This window comes from Rhinatrema bivittatum, chromosome 1 (assembly GCF_901001135.1).
Source record: "Rhinatrema bivittatum chromosome 1, aRhiBiv1.1, whole genome shotgun sequence".
Classification (NCBI taxonomy): domain Eukaryota; kingdom Metazoa; phylum Chordata; class Amphibia; order Gymnophiona; family Rhinatrematidae; genus Rhinatrema; species Rhinatrema bivittatum.
In genome coordinates this window covers 674,481,543-674,494,751 of record NC_042615.1, presented here as the reverse complement: position 1 = coordinate 674,494,751, position 13,209 = coordinate 674,481,543, and the positions used below count along the sequence as shown (strand labels likewise).

The 13,209-nt window shown below is 45.5% G+C and overlaps 1 protein-coding gene across 1 annotated transcript in view; it reads right to left on the bottom strand.

Moving 5' to 3' along the window:
- HAPLN1 (hyaluronan and proteoglycan link protein 1) overlaps positions 1–13,209 on the bottom strand; it is a 175,563-nt gene that overhangs the window by 114,551 nt on the left and 47,803 nt on the right. The gene's annotated exons all lie outside the window — the stretch shown is intronic.

The window sequence follows — 13,209 nt, the reverse complement described above, 5'->3', positions numbered from 1 at the left end:
CCCGGCACCCAAGGGCTCAACCTGCAGGGAACGTGGGCTGGTACTGGCGAAGTTCTTGTTAGCCTCTGTTCCCGGCCAGCCTCGCCTCCCGACGGTGGGGACCTGCAGGGCTCAACCCTGCAGGTTGCGCCAACCCCACCTTGGGTCAAGTATCCACAATTCCTAAAACTCTCTCTGACTAAAGAACACATATCATTTATCACATATTTTATTACACTATATTACCCACGCTGAGACTAACCTTCAAACAGTTTATGCTCCTAACTTTTGGAGTTAGCAGGGCTGGTGGAAGCACTAAGTGAACTGGGTGGTCGCCTAGAGTGCCATAGGTTTGTGAGCAGTGGCCTAGTTCTCCCACTGACCCCCCCCCCCCCCACACACACACACACACACACTACAGGCATTTCAGAGGAATAAAAGCTGCAGCTGGAGCTAGAAGAAAGCAGAGCATCAGTGGTTGGGCACATGCATGGGAAAGTAGCAGGAATCTTGGCCAATCAACATGATTTGATGAAGAGATAGCACGGTGCTGTGACAGAGCAGTGGGAGAGGCAGAGGACAGGACAGAGGCATGTGCATAGAGAGAGAGAAGGTCCTGGGAGCAGGTGGTGGTGCACATTTGTATAGTCCACATAGGGTGCCTAAAACCCCTGCACCAGCCCTGTGAGTTAGGCTTTTAAATTAATCCTTTTGAAAATTTAGTAGGGATGAGTGTCTAAATTTAGGCTCCTAATGGATGGCTACGGGCACAGAGTTAGGGAGAGGAAATGAAATTAGGAGCTTAGCAGAGATTTTCAGCTAGGCACCTAATTTAGATCCTTAAATGTAAGCAAATACATAGCAATCCTCAATTTAGGATCCTAACTTTTAGGGATCTAAATTTATGTGAAATTTCATCAGAAAATTTAGGCATCTACCAGAGTGATGCATCAAGCCTTGGTAGGGCTATAATGCACATTAAACAGCATATATTGCATGATATGGCCCTATCGTGGCGATTTCGCATGATATGCTTGATATTTTGCAAAAGCCTGTCAAGATTACATCCCTATCAAAATGAGTTGCTTTGTATTGGATGTGCATGCTTGAATTTTGCAAATCAATGCAAAGCAACTCATGCATAGGCAATCTGATATAACATAACACAGCTGACTTAGAAATCTGTCAGCCACATTACTTTAGCTACACCTATTTGAAAAACATTAATCTAACATGATAGCATCGATACCCTAATACAGGTCCAGATGCTTTCGCCTTAGATTTAAAGAGCCTGCCTTAAACAAAAAAAGTTGCAAAAAGTCAAAGAAGTGTGCAAGGTGAAACCTGACCCCCCCATTTCCTGATCCCGGGGTGTTTATTTATGTTCCTAATTTTAAGTGGTTACATGAGCAAACATTATTCACGTCTCTTCCTTAGGAATTTGTTGGCTTTAATAGCCAGTTTGACCAATTTACCAAGTCTACCAGTTTGCTCAGTCTATTTCTTGGTCTCTTGTTTTTTCAGCCTGCTCTCCTCCCTCCCACCCCATAACCCCTCACCCAATCGTTTTAGGCCTAAAATGAGTTTTCTTCAGACTTACACCTCATCAAGAGCAGAAGTAAATAAGTGCAGGTAACAGCTTCACTCGTGCTGTGGATATTGGATTTAAAATCCATAATTATGCATGTAAATGACAGCCCCACTCCGGAACTCCCCTGACATGTCCTAACTCCTCCCCTTTTTGCGGTATTTTGGGTTTGCTTGTACACGCGCATATATGCACAAAATTGGGCTGTTTTAAAGTATGCGTTGCTCACGCTTGGCTCAGATAACTCGCGTACATGGGCCTTTAAATGTGAGCAACTCTTTTGAAATTCGCACCTTGGAGTCTTAAATAAAAAGGAGTTCATTCTGACTGTTCAGTCAGTGTTACCCAGTGCCAAAAAGGTGCTACAACATTAAGGAGAAGGTTAGCCTGTACCCACACTGTACTCAAACTAAAGGAAGAAGAGAGGAGATTGTTTTGCTAAGGTGCAGTGCATACGAAACTGGATTTTCTGGTACCAGGGGAGTCCTTAGAAATAGGGATGTGCTTTTACTTCATTTTGTTTGGAAAATGAAACAAAAGAAAAACAAATTACATTCCTGCTCCTGCCTTTATCCTTGCCCCCATGGAAAAATCCAAGCACTGACAAATGTTTGGAAATTAAACCCCTCCTCAGAGGAATACCTGAGGAAAGTGCTGCCGACATCCCTCCCCGATTACAGCCCTGATTGGACACGGAAGCTGCTGGTTCCCGTCGTAAGCGCTGAGGCCACCAGAGCCCTGGGGCCAGTGGGGCCACTTAGGCTGCCTTGAGCGGCGAGCAGCCACTGGTGCGTGTCGCCAAAGCCATGTGGCAAAGGGGCCATGACCCCTGTGGGAGAATCTTTTCCTTGTTTTAAGTATGGGCAGGAAAGAAAAGGAAGATCTAAAGCTAACCCCACAGCTTCAACCCCAGTAAGAGGGCCTATGGACAAGCGTTTGTTAAAATCTGCCATGTCTGACCTAATTTAACTCCCGCAGGAGGTGGGATATCTGGGTGCGATGTGAGTAGAATTGCTCCTTTGTTATCTAATGAGCTTGTGGCTCATACCCCAGATTTTGAAGTCTTGAATCTCAATGCTGTGGAGAATAGAGATCGTGAGGTTATTCCAGTAATCTCGACGTGGTCAGGAGTGGTTTTGGCACCCGTTTCTTTTCCCCCAGATGCCCACGGAGTGAAAGCTGCTGGTCTGGTAGTAGAGCTGGTGGAAATAGGGCTTTCTGGAAGGTGGGTTACATGAACTGAATCGTCTCTTTTGGGTACAGTCAAACATTTGTGCTCTTTTTCTGCTGGAGTAACAACCAAGCTTTCCGACTGGAGTCCAGAGTGGCTAGGATTAAGCAACAACTGCTTGAAATATCATCTGCAGTTTTTACAGACCAGGCTTCTGTGGCAGCTGTTATTAAAGATAACTTGTTGATATATTGGAAAAATGAAGCTTTGGAGAATACTTTGAAAGCCCTTAATATACAGTTTTTGAATTTCTCTAAAACTAGATGGATTACTGCAAGTGAACTTCTTAAAAAGTATTTTCGGGAAATACTTCAATTTTCCTCTCAGAAAGAAGTTACTTAAGTGATAAAAAGATTTTCCCTAATTCTTTGAAGGAAAGTTTGATTTGTTAGAACCTATTGCCAGCTCTATTATCTCAGTATTACTAATACTTAAGAGTCACATGATATAATTGAAAGCAGGGCTATATTGTTAAGTTTTCTCTAAACTCTGACAGAGATTTCATACTTAAACAGTATTTTAAATACAAAAATGAGCATTTCTGTGGTTAGTGTATTCAAATTTTTCCCAATGTAGCTAGAGAGACCCAGCGAGGAAGGAAGCTTTTCCTGCAGTTAAAACAGCAGGTCATAGAATTAGGAGCTACATTTTATTTAAAACATCCATGCAAATATTTGGCAGGATTTTCAGGGAAATAAGTTCATATTCGTTGACCCGGCTAATCTGGAGATGTTTCTTGCAAATAAGATCAATAGGACTCAGTAACCTTAGGTAACTTGGGCGATTACATGTCTATTGTGGCACTGGACTGTACATTTTTTATGTTTTCTTTTTAATTATTTCTTTGTTCCCCTCCTTTTTTTTATTTTTATGGGGACTTTTAGTAGCTATATGTTGAATATTGCTATTGTACTTACTATACTTAAGACGGTTGTTTATTTAATTTGAGTATGTTTTTTTCTTTCTTTGCCTTTGCATTGTAAAGTGTATAAAAGTCAATAAAGATATAATTAAAAAAAAAATTAAATCCCCTCATGAGGCTGCCTGCGCCCCCAGACTCAACCCCTTTTCAGGGGATTCCTGAGGGCAAGTCCCAGGCTCTCTTGCCTCATCAGGCCAGTCTTTCAAACTGGTGCCATCCAGCTCTAAGGCTACTGCCATTCTGTTATACAGAGATACAGAAATGCCTCCAAAGAACAAAATGGCGTCAGTCCCATCGCTGTCTGCCACCATTTTGAAAGATTTACCCGGTGAGGAAGGAGCACCTGGGGATCTCTTCTGACTCCTTGGGCCTTCACAGACCCTGCGGGTAAGATGTACACAGGGAGGTCCAGGGCAAGCCCATAAAGGGCTTCATTTTGTAAAATGTGGCCATGCTGGTGGGTTTTAATGGGATAAGGAGGAGTCCTGCACCCATTTCCCTTTCTTTTTCTTTCATTTTGTAGTTTTTTTCATTTTGAAATACTGAAATGAAGTAAACTACAAACAAAATGGGGGGAAAAAAAGACAATAAAGGAAACAAAAAAAAATGAAACTCTATACCCAGGAAAACCCAGAACCTCTCCAGTTGAAGATCCTGTAATGAAGAAGTAAGGGGATCCCGTGGTTGTGACTTTTAGATGTGTACATGGAAGAAACAGATTAATCTCCAAGAAAATGGTTTACGGTTTACCAGATTGTCACACTAGAAGAAGTTTTATTATCATAAAGATATATCTTGGAAAACCATCCAGTATGTGGGGGCTGTTTTGTCAGAGTTTAAGGGTACAAAGCCCATGGGTCTAGAAGCTAATCTTCTCCCTCACTCAGTAATAGATTTAAAATCCCAGCTCCCTTCACAGTGAGGACATAGGAAAGTGAGGTTACACCTCCTAAAGGGATGAGTATTAGTTGCAAAATACTAGACAGTCAAGGAGATCAAGAGACTTTAAGGTGAAATGGCCAATGTGTATGTAGCCACTTTTCCTCTAAATTTCCACTGCACAATTCTACATTTCTTTATTATCAGGATAATTTTCAAAGGAAAATGTAAATGTAAATATAGCATACTATTGTAGCAATTTTCAAAAGCCCATTTATGTGTTAAGTGCAATTAACGTGAGGAAAATCTATTGACAATATGCTGTTTTTCTGTAGATAGATAAATAATTTGGATTATAACAGAAATTCATATTATCTTAGACCTTGCCCTTGAGATCCCAAAAACGGTGTATTATGGCTTATCTTTACTTTAGTTTAAAAAAGCAATACTTCAAAATAAACATGCAGATTTGCTGCTCTGCATTGCATGGCTGCTGGAAAAACAACACATTATAATTCTCTTCACCGTCCAGGGGAAAGCCTGAGAACTAGTGAATTCAGTTCGGAGCTATCAAAGGAGAGATGAGCTAACTCAACAATAAATTAACTGCCGCAAATTTAGCTAGTAGTTGGTAAAGTCTTTGCTCCATCACAACTTTCTTTACTATATGATTCTGTTCCTGCCGGTCCAAATCCATGCTTCAGCACCTGAGCAGACAGCCCGAAAGAGAAAAGACTAATTCCCACTATTGCTCCAAAGTGCGTCTTTCAAGTCATTGTTCTTCAGAGAAATGGGGAAATTCATTAGGAAAGGAAAGCACTGGAAAGGAGAAAAGAAATGTGGGCCCCCTTCCCCCCCCTTGCCTTCGCGGTGGCGAGGGAGTTATGCTGCGGGCTGCTAGGACGTGACACAAATAGCTGCAGTCTCAGTTCCTACCAAACAGGAGGAACTGGAGTATCACGCACCCCACTCTTCATTTTAGGTGAAAAGTGAACTCCCCCCTCCCAAATGACATTCAGTTTGGAAGGGAACCTACTCCGCCAATGAAACAAAATAGAATGTTTTTTTTGGGCCTGCAGGCCCATATTGAGCAGATACCAGTTGATGACGACATTATAGCCAATACAAATGCAGAGATTGCTAAGGGAGGGACATGGACCACAGCATTAAGCAATAAAAGCATCTGTAATGCAGGAGGAGTCAGAAGTGAGCTGGCGGTTGCTTGTTCAGCAAGTAGAGGGGCTGTTTCAGGTGAAGAGGTACGGTTTAGCAATACTGACTTACAGCAGGGATAACAGACTAGTGGCATAGCCACAGGTCAGCCTTGGTGGCTTCTGGCCAACCCAATTTGGACTCAGGCCCACTCAATCAGGATATCTGCAGCAAAGCCTCAAAAGACCCCATCCCACGGTGGCTGAAGAAGAGACTACAGTCAATGTGGACCTCATCCTGTGGAAATCAAAGAGGAGGCCCTGTAGTAGGGATACTATGGACTCCATCCCATGGCAGCCAAAGAAAAGACCATACAGCAGGGCCGCCATAAGCCCCATGTCATGGTGGCTGAAGAAGAGGCCCAGAAGAGAAGTAGATCTCTTGAGAATATTTATGTATGGGAATGAGAGGCTGTGTATGTGTGGGAGAGGGGAGCCTGTGCATTTGTGGGCATGGAGGAGTGAGGGCCTCTGTGTGGGAGTGAGAGACTATAATGGTTATTTTGAAACAACCACGCGGACACACATGTATGTGCATATGCCAGCTCACGCCAAAGGATACGGCCATATTATAACATACGCATGTATATGCGCATTTTATAAAATAGGCTGTACACGTATACATGTATGCTCAATTTTATATGGATGAGCGCATGTGCCTGCAAATGACTCTACCACATACGTGGGGGGATTTTAGTAGACATGCGCACCAAGGCAATTATCAATTTCCCCTGTTCATTCCAGTTCGCCCAGGTAAAGGATAGGACTTGCTAACCCCCCTAGTTAATTAGCCTCCTTTTTACCCTGTTAGACCCTATCCTTAAAATGCTGCTGACCAACCTAGTTTTTATTGTTCCTGAACTTACATGCCATCCACAGCAGAAGTAAAGATATGTGATATAGGACATTGGCACGCACTTGTGCCCGTAAATACTTACATGCAGATTTCATTGACCATGCCCATTCCCCACCCATTTTTTTCAAAGAATATGCATGTACTGGGAGCTATGCATGCACTTACATGCTTTTCAAAATCCATGTGGTACGTTCTGGCCTGACTTCTGCGCATATCTCTCATCTTTGGCACATGTAGGCCTTTTAAAAAGTATCCCATTGTGTATGGATAAGATTCTGTGTATGGGAAGGTAGCCTGTGATATTAAGAGTCTGAGAGTATGTGTGTGTGTGTGTGAGCTTGTGAGAATGACAGCCTGTATGTGTCTATGTAAGGGAGACTGTGTGGGAGAGCTTGTGAGTGACTTGTATGTGTGTGCATCTGTGTGTGAGAGAGAGAGAGGGAGCCTGTGGGAGAATGCATGTGAGAACCTATGTGTGTGCAAGAAGAGAGCATATTACAGTGAAAGCCTGTATGTGGAGGAGCCTGGTGTGTGAGCCTGTGAATGACAGTGCATGTGAGAGTCTATGTATGCATGTGAGTATGTGAGAATGAGAGCTTGTGTGTGTATGGAGTCTGTGAAGGAAAGCATGTGAGACTGAAACCTTGTATTCTGTCTGTGTGTGTGTGTGTGAAGGAAAAAGGGAAGAAGAAGAAGGAGAGAGAATAAACAGAAAGAGAAAAGAGACCCTGAAAAGGAAAATAGAAAAAAGAGATTGGGACCAACTGATTAGAAAAATAAAAAGATCAGAAAACAAAGATGAAAATAAAAAAATATTTTGAAATGTAAATGATTGGAATATGACAACTTTGAGAATGCGTATTTCTTATATTTTTGTAATTTGCTTTTTCTTCAGTATTCCACAGAGTCTAGTTTCTCAGGCTTTCCACTTCAGTTTGCATATTTCCGTTTCTAATTTCTAGTCCCTTATTCTGTATTAGGTAAGGGTCGGTCTGTGCTCTGCATATGTGACTAAGTGCAGTATTTCTCTTAGCATGTAGTTTCTCTGTAGGGATTTGTAGTAGTCCAGCTTGTTCTGTATTAGTGTTCTAGGTCTTGATGAAATATTTGTATTGCTGCCTTTCCAGAAATAAGATTGCTGATGTTTGAGTCCTGAGAGTTAGTGCTGATATGGTACAATATGACAAGGTTCTAGATATATTTTTTTGGCAGAGGTTTCTGTTACTTCACAAAGTGTGTGGCAGTGGAGGGAGTTTGTTTTGCTATTACTAAGGTGACACCAGAATTAGAATATATATATCTTTTGCATGTTGGATTGTAATGTGTTCTAGTTCTGCTTTGCACCCACTACAAATCTTAATTTCTTATGATTATTAATTATTGTTATTCTGTATTAGATATAGGGCGGGATTTTCAACAGGTTACGCCCGTAAATCCGGAGGATTTACACGTGTAACCGGCCTTATGCGTGCCGGGCCTATTTTAAAAAGGCCCGGCGATGCTCGTAAAGCCCCAGGATGCGTGTAAGTCCCGGAGCTTTACAAAAGGGGTGGTCCGGGGCGGTGAGGGGGTAGGGAGGGGGCGGGGCCAGAGGCCTCCGCATGGCTACTAACTGCCGGCACGCGCAATTTACTTCGGCCCCAGGGCTGAAGTAAGTTTTAAAACAAAAAAAAGAAGTAATCAAAGGTAGGGGGAAAAGGGCAGGGGAGATAGGGGAAGGGAAGGGAAGGGAAGGTGGGGTGGGGGGTAGGGAAGTTCCCTCCGAGGCTGCTCCAATTTCGGAGCGGCCTGGGAGGGAACAGGGGAAGGCAGCGCAGCTTGGAGCGAGCTCGGCACGTGCATGGTGCACAATTGTGCACCCCCTTGCGAGCATCGACTCCGGATTTTATAATATGTGTGCGCCTTTTGCTTTTTTACATGATATTCTTGTGCATTCATAAACTAATACATGTAAAATAAATTAATACAGATTAATTTGGCATTTTTAATGTTGGCAAGTACTTGACATAATTGTGTTAAAATATTTTAAAGTGTTACATGATGCATGACAGCAATGCAGACTACTTCGAAACACATTGTCAGGGACTCTCTAAGACATTTATCGATAAGAGTACAACTAGAAGGGCTCAGACCTGTATGCCTATAGCCCACCCATGTTAACCTTGGGCTCCTCCCCCTTCCCACCCAAAAAAAATAAATTCTGGCTATGTCACTACAACAGTGGGGCTTCCAGTTGGAGAGACCCACCTGGTTCACCCTGGAAGAGATATAGAAGGAGACTGCAGTGCTGGACAAGCCTCTTACCACACAGATTGCCTGAATTGTGGATAAGAATCTGGTTTTAGAACATAAGGCGACTTTACAAGAGAATACATTGGAGGACGCTAAGAAATGTTTTAGGGTTTTGGAGAATGAAGTTTAGAAATCTGTGGGAGCTGAGGAGGCAGATGTTAAGGGAAATATGTGTCTATGCTCCAAACTGGAGAACTTGGAAAACTGGTAAGATGCTGCAACCTGCTGTTCATAAATTGTCCATCATTGCTTTGGAAATGTTTAAATGGATACTTGATAGAAATCTTAAATATCCCTGCACAGTCTATTTCCCCAATTTCAAGGACATACTAATACCTCTGTTTAAAATGAGACTGAGGACCCTTGGACTGAGCTGTTTCTGATCTTTGAAAATAATTTGATCTAACAGTGCTTTTGGAGATGCTGGATAGAAATCTGGTAAGCCTTTGAACTTTAATTGTATCCCTGGCATTGGATCCCAATAGAGACTGGCTGCATAAATATTCTTTTTTTTTTTTTTTTTTGCGCAGTGAAGAATTTCTTCAAATGAAAATCAGGGGGTTTCCTGATATAGCCCAGGCTACCCATGAAAAGTGAGGGCATTTTCTTTAAATGAGACTCAAGGTACTCCAATTGGGAACCTTATCTTTTTTTTAAAGCTTTTGTGCAAATGCTTAGTTAAATATAAAAATATCTCTTATTTATTTTTCAAACCAGGTCAGCTATTTTCTAAAGTGAAAAAGTGGTAGAACAGGAGCAGATCCCTGCCCCTCCATCTTTATGTTAGGATTGTGGACCCTTGGGCTGGCTGAGACTGCAGGCGTCATGCTGTGGATACCCACAGTGGGCGTCGCAGCCGGGAGGCGTCGCTGAGGAGAGACTTCAGAGATGGCTTCACCACTGGAAGCCTGAGGTCCCCCCAGGAGGAGCCCATAGGGACCCAGGCCTCTTGGTCTTAGGTGGATCCTATGCTACCAAGGATCAGAAGAGCAGGCTGCCGAGGTAATCCAATGATGAGATTGTGCCCAGGAGGTCAGGAGAGACTTCACTCTTGGAAGCCCGTGGTCCCCCCGGGAGGAGCCCGTGAGGACCCGAGCCGCTGTGGCTTAGGAGAAACCTCTGGGCGGGTGATGAACAAGTACCTGCGGCAGTGGGAAGAGACGAAACCGAAGTCCAGGAACAAGCCAAGGTCAGAAGCCAGAAGTCAGATATTGGATGCCAAAACCAGGGACGGAAGCAGGAGCCGAAGAACAAAGCAAGGTCAGGAGCCAGGAATCAGACGTCGGATGCCAAAACCAGGGATGAAAGCAGAAGCCAGAATCGAAGAACGAAGCAAGGTCAGGAGCCAGGAATCAGACGTCAGGAACAAGCAGGAACTGGGAAGCAGGAAGCACAACTAGCTACTCCAAAGAGTCAACCTCATTGCAAGGCACTGGCTAGCTGTGGCTGCCGGGTTTAAATAACCCGGCAGCGTCTGATGTCAGCAGGGAGGCGTCCTCTGCTTTCCCGTGCTAGCCCCTTTAAATAGAGAGCCCCTGCATGCGCGCGTGCCTAGGGGGTGGGGCTAGTAGGGGATCGTCGTCAGCGTCTCCCTTGCAGGGGGGGACGCTGCAGTAGGCTGCATCTCAGGCCTGGGCGGCCGCGTCTCGGGTTCAGCGGGCCAGAGGGTGAGTGGAGATCCTGGGGCACGACCCGGGATCACAACAGTCCCCCCTCCTACACCCTGGGGTGTAGGAGGGGGGACTGGATCACCCAGATAAACCCCTGGAGGCCGGGGTTTATCTGGGTGATCCACATGAAACTGGTGGAGGAGGCCTTTGTCCAAAATGTTGGCGGCTGGTTCCCAGGAATTCTCTTCGGGGCCGTAGCCCTCCCAGGAGAGGAGATACTCCCACCGACGATGGTGGAATCAGACATCCAGGACGTCTTTCACGGTATACGTATCACCCTGTTCGACGGTAGAGGTGGTCAGTTCCAGAGGCTTGGTCTGAAATGGGGAGAGGACCACCAGCTTGAGCAGGGACAAGTGGAATACATTATGGATCCTCAGGGTGGACGGCAATCATAGCCGGTAGGACACTGCCCCAATACGTTCTGCCACAGTGAAGGGGCTGATATAGCGGGGCGCCAACTGCATGGAGGGGATACGTAGCTGAATATTCTTGGTACTTAACCATACCATACTCCCCGGTTGGAAGACCAGTGTCTGTCATCGGGACCTGTCAGCATACTCTTTAGATTTGGCAGCTGTCAGACGAAGCTTTTTCTGGGTGGAGCACCAGAGGTGGCGCAGTTGTCGGGCCGTAAGTTGTACTGCAGGAGACGGCACCATCAGAGGCAACGGTAATGGAGGTCTGAGAGTCTTCCCGTAGACCAATTGAAAAGGGGACCGGTTGGTTGCAGAGTGGTTATGGCGGTTATATGAAAATTCTGCTCAGGGTAACAAAGTGACCCAATCATTTTGGAGATCTCCGACGAAGGCCCGGAGGAAGGCTTTTAGAGTTCGGTTGGTATGCTCGGCTTGGCCTTTACCCTGGGGGTGAAAGGCGGTAGTCAGATCCAATTGCACTCCGAACTTCTTGCAAAGGGCCTTCCAATATTTCGCCGTAAACTGAGGACCACGGTCTGATGTGCAGTCGGAAGGTATGCTGGGTAAAGAGATTGGCCAACTCGGGTGCTGTAGGTAGTTTAGCGAGAGGCACGAAGTGAGCCATCTTTGAGAATCGGTCGACAGTGACCCAGATCACGGTCTTCCCATCAGAGGGTGGCAATTCCATGATAAAGTCCATGGACAGGTGGGTCCAGGGCTCAGTAGATATGGGTAGCGGTTGAAGGAGGCCCCCAGGGATGACCCTGCAAGGGTTTCTGCTGGGCACAGGTAGGACATGACTGGATGTAGAGCCGGACATCTCTCTTGACCTGCGGCCACCAGTAGAACTCAGTCAGAAGTTCTAGTGTCTGGGTAGTACCTGGGTGCCCTGCGGTCAGGGAATCGTGCGCCCATGCTAACACCTTTCTTCGTGAATGGGCGGGCACTGCTGTCTTACCCGTGGGGGCCACCTCAGATGCGGCTAAAAGAACCTTGGCTGGGTCCAGGATGTATTGAGGCGGGTCAATGGTATCATCAGTCTCCATCATGCGGGAAGGGGCATCCACTCGGACGTTCTTAGCTGCTGGTCTGTAGCGGAGGGAAAAATTGAATCGGCTGAAAAAGAGGGACCAGCGCGTCTGCCGTGGATTAAGGCGCTGGGCACGGCACAGGTACTCTAGATTTTTATTGTCGGTGTAAACGACCACTGGGTGCTGGGCTCCCTCCAATCACTGGCGCCATTCCTGGAACGCTAGCTTGATGGCCAGTAGTTCTTTGTCTCCTATGCTGTAGTTTCTCTCTGTGGGGGAGAACTTGTGTGAGAAATAGGAGCATGGCAGGGATTTACCACTCTTGGACAACTGGCTTAAGACAGCTTTGACTGCCATGTAGGAGGTGTCAACCTCCACAATGAATTGGCGATGAGGGTCCAGGTACCAGAGGCAGGAGTCTTGGAGGAAGGCATTCCTCAGATCCTGAAAGGCTCGTATGGCCATGGCTGACCAATTCTTAGCGTCGGCCCCCTTCCTCGTAAGAGCTGTCAGCGGGGCCACCATGCTGGAATAGTGGGGGATAAATTGCCGGTAGAAGTTGGCAAAGTTGAGGAACTGCTGCAGCACCTTGACTCCCACAGGTTGAGGCCAATTCTTGATGGTGGCGACCTTCTCTGGGTCCATATAGAACCCTGTGGAGGATACAATGTACCCCAGAAAGGGTAATGATTACCGTTCAAATTGGCATTTCTCCAATTTGGCATAAAGCCGATTCTCTCGCAGTTTCTGAAGTACTTGACAGACATCTTGGCGATGCGTTTCCAAGTCCTTGGATTATATTAAGACGTCGTCAAGGTAAACAATCACTGAGGTGTGCAGCATTTCCCTGAGTACCTCATTCATGAGGTTCTGAAACACAGCCAAGGGATTTCAGAGGTCAAAGGGCATGACGAGATATTTGTAATGGCCGTCTCTTGTGTTGAATGCGGTCTTCCACTCATCACCGGGCTGAATTCTCACCAGATTATATGCCCCCCGGAGATCTAATTTCGTGAAGACCTTGGCTCCTTGTAGCCGATCCAATAGTTCTGGGATCAAGGGTAGTGGTCACGCCGTGTAATGCTGTTCAGACTGTGGTAATTAATACAGCGTCAGAGGGACCCGTCCTTC